This window comes from Nicotiana sylvestris, chromosome 7 (genome assembly GCF_000393655.2).
Source record: "Nicotiana sylvestris chromosome 7, ASM39365v2, whole genome shotgun sequence".
NCBI classification, from domain to species: Eukaryota; Viridiplantae; Streptophyta; class Magnoliopsida; order Solanales; family Solanaceae; genus Nicotiana; species Nicotiana sylvestris.
In genome coordinates this window covers 45045884-45051976 of record NC_091063.1, presented here as the reverse complement: position 1 = coordinate 45051976, position 6093 = coordinate 45045884, and the positions used below count along the sequence as shown (strand labels likewise).

Sequence of the window (6093 nt, the reverse complement as noted above, 5' to 3'; positions counted from 1 at the left end):
TCTTCAACTGCCCTTTTGAGGGTCCAACAGTCCTTTGTACTGTGTCTCATTGCTCCAGAGTGGTATTCATACCTAGCGTCAGCTCGGTGCGAGGGGGACTAGGGGTTCGGCCATTTCGGGGCCACTGGCTGCAATAGATCTAGCCTGATTAGCTTTTGGAACAAGCTTGAATACGATTCACCAACAGGGGTGAACTGATTCTTTCTGAAAGGCTCTCTTGGGCGAGGATTGTATCGGAGATCATTTGGTTGTGGGTTATATGGAGCTGGGTAAGGATGTGCATTTCTGGGAGGTGGAGTTCGGTTTTGTGTATAATGTTGTGGCCGCGTGCAAGGTTGCGCGTTCATCACCGCATACCAACAAAACCAACCACCTGAACAGAACCTGACTAATTTGCTCATACCACAACCTAGTTAGTTTTGAGACATTTAACACATAGAAAATCGCACGTTGGGGATGCAATGCACCTAATAGTTAAACATTTTTACCATGTGTTTGAACGGTTGCATGTTTCATCCCGGCCTTAACTAACCCTTTAAGTATGTACCTCTTTTATTTCTACCTCTATTTAATCACTCTTGATTTTTTTTGTCTCTGTCGCTTTTTATTTTTTGGCATTCTCCTTTCTTTTCTTTTTTTGTCACTCTTTTATTTTTTGTCACTCTCTTTTTTTTCTCTCTTTTTTTTCTTTTTTTTAGTTTATTTTTTCCTCAGTTAATTCTATGGTTATGATCGAATCCGATGGGGATTGCCTACGTATCATGACGCCGCATGAATCAGATCATTACGTAGTTCAGAAAAAATCAGGAATAAAGTACACAAACTAACTCTCGTTTTTTACTCATATACAAATAACTCCACGAAAGCTCCTAACAAGGAAAATAATTTTGGATTTTTTTTGATAGAAAGAAAGGATTCAAAAGAAGAAAGATTTTTTTTTAGATTTCAATTTTTTTATTGAATTGTTGAAAGTGAGACTTCTAAAGAAGAGCGATTTTTTTTTGAAATTCGATTTTTTTCATTTTGTTTTTGGAATTGTTGAAAGAAAGAATTAAAAAAAGATTTTTTTTCATTTTTAAAGTTTCTTTTTTTTTTGGAAATTTTTGAAATAAACACTTCTAAAGAAGAAATAAAATATTTTTGAATTTCGAATATTGTTTTTTCAATTTTTGAAAGAAAAACTTCTAAAGCAGAAAAAAAAATTGGAATTCAACAAATTTTTTTTTTTTGGAATTTTCGATTTTTTCTTTTTCATTTATTTATTTTTTTGTGATTTTTGAAGAAAAATAAATAAATCTGATTTTGATTTTTTTTTTGTGGAAGAAAGACTTATAAAAGAAAAAAGAAGAAAATATTTTTGATTTTTTTTTTTGATTTTTTTAAAATTGGGGTCTCTAAGAAATTATTTTCTAAAGAAGGAAGTAAAGGGAAATATATTTGATTTTTTTTTTGAAAATTGGGGGTCGGAACCGATGAGGTTTGCGTACGTATATCACATTCGATGAGAATCAAACCCGCATAGTTCGGTCAAACTGGGTACCTTTTATTTTAATAATTCTGCTACACTAATTTTCTAAAGCCGGTCGACAATGCAAGTAAGCCTTCCAAATGATGTATCAAGTAGCACATACGTGAACATGATGGTCTCAAATAGGATACCTGTCTTATACGGACACGGCCCCTGTGCCGAGTTTCGCTAAGTCAAATGCATGTGATGCACATAGAGCGAACCTACTAGGAAAAATCCGATATGAGGTTTGTTCTCCTAGGTTTAAATCTTGGTGGAAAAGGTATCTAGACTGGCTTACTCGATCGGACAACTCGAGCCGAGGAGGGTCAGTGTACCGGTAACATTGCTTTCCGGCTTAACTGGTGGTGCTCCCCGCCTAAAATAGGTGTGACTAAAATCCTTCAGCGGGTGAAAAACACCTCGGCTATCTCAAAGAAAGCGGGCTATGTCAAGCAAATGCCCAATTTTAATTCAAGAAGACTCGGAGGGGGTACGTGAGAAGACAGTTTATATGTACCATTCAAAAATATCAAAGCGGTAAAAAGCAAACAAGTGGCACATTATACCCAAATAAATCACAGTATATACAAAATTAATAAAGCCAAATAAAAGTCAACATGTACAAGCTCGAATTCTGGTTGTCCCCAGCAGAGTCGCTAGAGCTGTCACACCCATTTTTACCCCTCCAAGAGATAAGTGTAAAATGTTATGGATTGTGGGTTAAAGAGCTTTTCCAATTAAAGTGACAAATTTGAAGTAGGGATTATTTTATTTACAGAGTCGCCACTTGAAATTGATTTCTACTGGTGTTCCAAGTCACCTTTTATTTGAATCCCTATTCAAAGGAAGGTTTGACTCTATTATTATTGGTCTGCGAAAACAAAGTCCGGGTAAGGAATTCTGTTGACCGGGGAGAAGGTGTAACGCATTCCCTGAGTCTCGTGGTTCTAGCACAGTCGCTTTATTGACTACATTTGGCTTGAATTAAACTTGGATAAACTGTGGTTTATTTGATTTTTATGCTTTTCTTATGTCCGTTTTTATTTATTTTAAAAAAAATAAAGAAAAGATTTGAATAATAATCTACAACTTAACTAATGAGAGAAAATTATTGTTATGAGTACTAATTTAAAAGATGAGAGTAATGAGAGAAAATTATCAATTGACATTGCTTAAAACTAGTAAGATGTGGGCTTGTCTTGACATTGAATGAGACAGCCCACTATTGGGTTGATGGAGTCAAATGGGCTCATGTCCAAGACAAAATCCAAAAGCCCAAATGCTTTTGGACTTTAAATCTGCAGATATGACCTTTTAAAGCTATGTTACAGATTTGGCCATATCTTGCTATTTGCAATCCGTAGCCAACTATTTACAAAAATAAGTTTACAGATTATCTTTCTAATCTACAACTTAACTACCTTACTAAATAAGTATTTTTTAAGAGATAAAAAAAGGATTATTGGGACTCTAAAATATAATAATAATAATAATAATAATAATAATAATAATAATAATAATAATAATAATAATAATAATAATAATAATAATAATAAAAACTTAGCTTGGTGACAACAAAGGGACAAACATGGCTACAAGGGTTCAAATTTTAATATATATGCTCCTTTCAGACAACCAAATGCCAGTGGAATTATATCTAATGCTTTGCAAAAATAAAAATAATTAAAGATGCTTAACACAATTTAATTAACTAACATATCGTTATAAAATTATCAAACATTCAAGAGCATATAAAAATGAATTACAATAGAAGGATAAAACTACTAATATTTTCCAGCTTCATTATCTTTCATTCCAACTCGATTTTATGAGTTTACATGGTCCGAAAATTACCTGGATAGCAGAAAGAAGAACAAATACAGCAGAGTCAGCTCTTTCCAAAATCAACAGCAAAACAATTAAACGGGCAGCAACAACAGCAAAAGACAACGACTACCGGCAGATTCAAACACAAGAAAATAAACTAGAAATACTCCAGCAAAACAGTACAATTATGTAACTCTAGAAAAACCTTTCAAGACTACTCTATTTTCCTTAAACAAGTTTTTCACTTAAGAATCAACTCACAAAAGCTGCTAAGGGATATTATAGCTACTGATTTTTCTCTTTTTTGTGTGTCTAGAGCTCCCTCAGTAAGATGGAGTGTCCTCCTTTTATATCAAAACAATCAGCTATTTCAAAAAAATTAAAAATCAATCGTTTTGACAGATTTTTCTACAAAATCTGCTCTTAAATTCAAAATGCAGACTCTCTGGTTCAAATCTTGTCAAGTATTTCAAAGAAAATCTGCTTTCCACTATTCAAAGACAGAATTTTATTCAAACACTGTCCAAAGGTCTACATTTTCTTACCAAACAATTTGACTTTTGAGTGTTGTACTCAAAGAGTCTTGAAGTAGTAAATAAACAATCAAACAAGTACCATATACTCTTAAGTATTTTTCACTACCTCACTTTTATCAACACAAAACTATTTTACTACTTCAACAAGTGCAAAAACAGAAAATTTGACATTTCAAACTTCAAAAACTAATGCTAAAATAATTAATAATAGACAAAAATAAGATCTGAAAAAATAAAAATAAAATAAAAAATCAGCCACGAAAAATAATAGGATTTTTACCATTTTATTATTCAAGTGGCAGAAAAAATGGTGGTATGCCAAAAGAGGGTGTTCGGGGAGGTTGCCGGAATTTGGCCGGATTTTGATCGCCGGATTTTCATGGTGAAATTGGCATCAATAGCTAGGTCTTGAGGAGCTCTATCCATTGATGTAAGTATTGTGAGGTGGTAGTGGTTGGAGCTTCAAGAATTTGGGCAAAAAAGTGACAGAAAAGTTTCCTAGATCTAAGATTCTAAGGAGTTTGAGGGATTTTTGAAGGATTTGGTTTGGAGATATGGAAGGAAGAAGTTGTGGAGATTACATGGTGTGAATTTGGAGGTGTTTGGAGGTGGTCCGCCGGCGGCGGCTATTTCCGGCCAGTGGCGGTGGGCGGAGCTGGGGCGGCGTAGAGAGAGTCCAGAGAGAGAAGAGAGAAGAAGGAGAAAAGAATTATGGCTGAAAATGAGGACAATTTTCAGATTTTTGAGGCTTTAAATACCTAAGCCAAGAGTGAATGAGATCCATTGGATCAAGATGGAATGGATGAGTATGATTTGATCTTGTTTCATTTAGTGAAACGACGTAGTTTTGAGGCAAAACTACGTAGTTTCAGACCCTTTCAATGGCAGCCCTTTATCTTGCACTCTTGGACACTTTTTCTTTCAAATTTGGCCAAATTTCTTCCTTAATCCTACTTATTAAACTAATTTTACACAAATAAATTAATTAAATAACTTATTCTAATGATCAATTAACTAGATTAATTCACCAACTGAACAGCTAGTTAATTCTTAAAATGCACAAATGAAGAAAAAATTATTTTTTTAGTATTTTATGATAGGAAATATGCAATTAAAGTCACAAAAATTGAGAAAAATAATTAAAATAACAAAACACTAATAACTTTAGGAGGTATTAAATAGTGCAAAAATTAGGTATTCACAAGTTTCAACAGTCACGTCTTCTAATTTTGTGCAAGACAAGTTGGAATTATGACTAATATTAAGCTAAATGGAAAATATCTATGGAAACTGTAAAAAGTTTGTGATCGAAAGCTGTAAAAAGTTTGTGATAGAAAGCTGTAAAGAAAGTTGAAAAGAATTTAAATGAATAAATGATAAGTCTTTATCGAAGTGGCGGCAATACTGTAATCGCCGGGTAAGTGTATTAATAATGCTGGGATTATTTCTTATCAATTTGGTTTGATATATTAAAAATAATGTGCATTTCATATTTTTTTCAAAAATTATTTTTTGATTTGGAAAAGGTTTTGTAAGGACAATTCTGTTTTTATACATACTTATCCATGTATTAAAAATTATGATATTGACGATGCCATGGTTTGCTATGTATAAAAATAATACTTAATAAATACATAAGATGAAAGACACTACCAAATAAGGAATTAATAATATTAAAATTACTATATGTATTATATTCCCTAATACATCCTACCAAACTACCCCTAATATTAGGGGTGTACATAGGTCGGGTTGGTTCAGATTTTGTAATTACCAAACCAAACCAATTGTGTCGGGTTATTAAATCTAAAGACCAAACCAAACCAATAAAACTCGGGTTTTTCACTTTCGATTTTTTTCGGGGTTTCGGGGTTTTTTTCTGGGTAAAATCTTCGTAGAACAAAACATACAAATTGTGCTCAAAATATATCTTTAATCATAGTAAGATACAACTATATAAAGTATTTTCCAAGAAAATAATACAAAATATGAGATGTGTCATGGCGTTATCCTAAAATATTCAACAATAAAGATAATAAAATTTTGTAATATAAATATTGCTAACTAAAAAGCCATAATAAAAATAAACATAATCTAAAAGTACTAAGTCATGCTAAAATAAGTAGATTAATAAGGGAGTATTAATTACATGACTAAATGCTAAAGAAAAAATAAAAATAGGTTATGCATTTTTATCTAAATTATTGCAAAACAAAAATA

The 6093-nt window shown here is 32.4% G+C and overlaps 1 long non-coding RNA gene across 1 annotated transcript; it reads right to left on the bottom strand.

Annotated features, from left to right (window-relative positions):
• Nucleotides 1-3111: 3111 nt before the first annotated feature.
• LOC138874070 (uncharacterized) lies at nucleotides 3112-4580 on the bottom strand. Its single transcript, XR_011401201.1, has 2 exons — nucleotides 4154-4580; nucleotides 3112-3364 (listed from the first exon to the last, which is right to left on the bottom strand). It is a non-coding gene; the product is annotated as an uncharacterized lncRNA (long non-coding RNA).
• Nucleotides 4581-6093: the final 1513 nt, after the last annotated feature.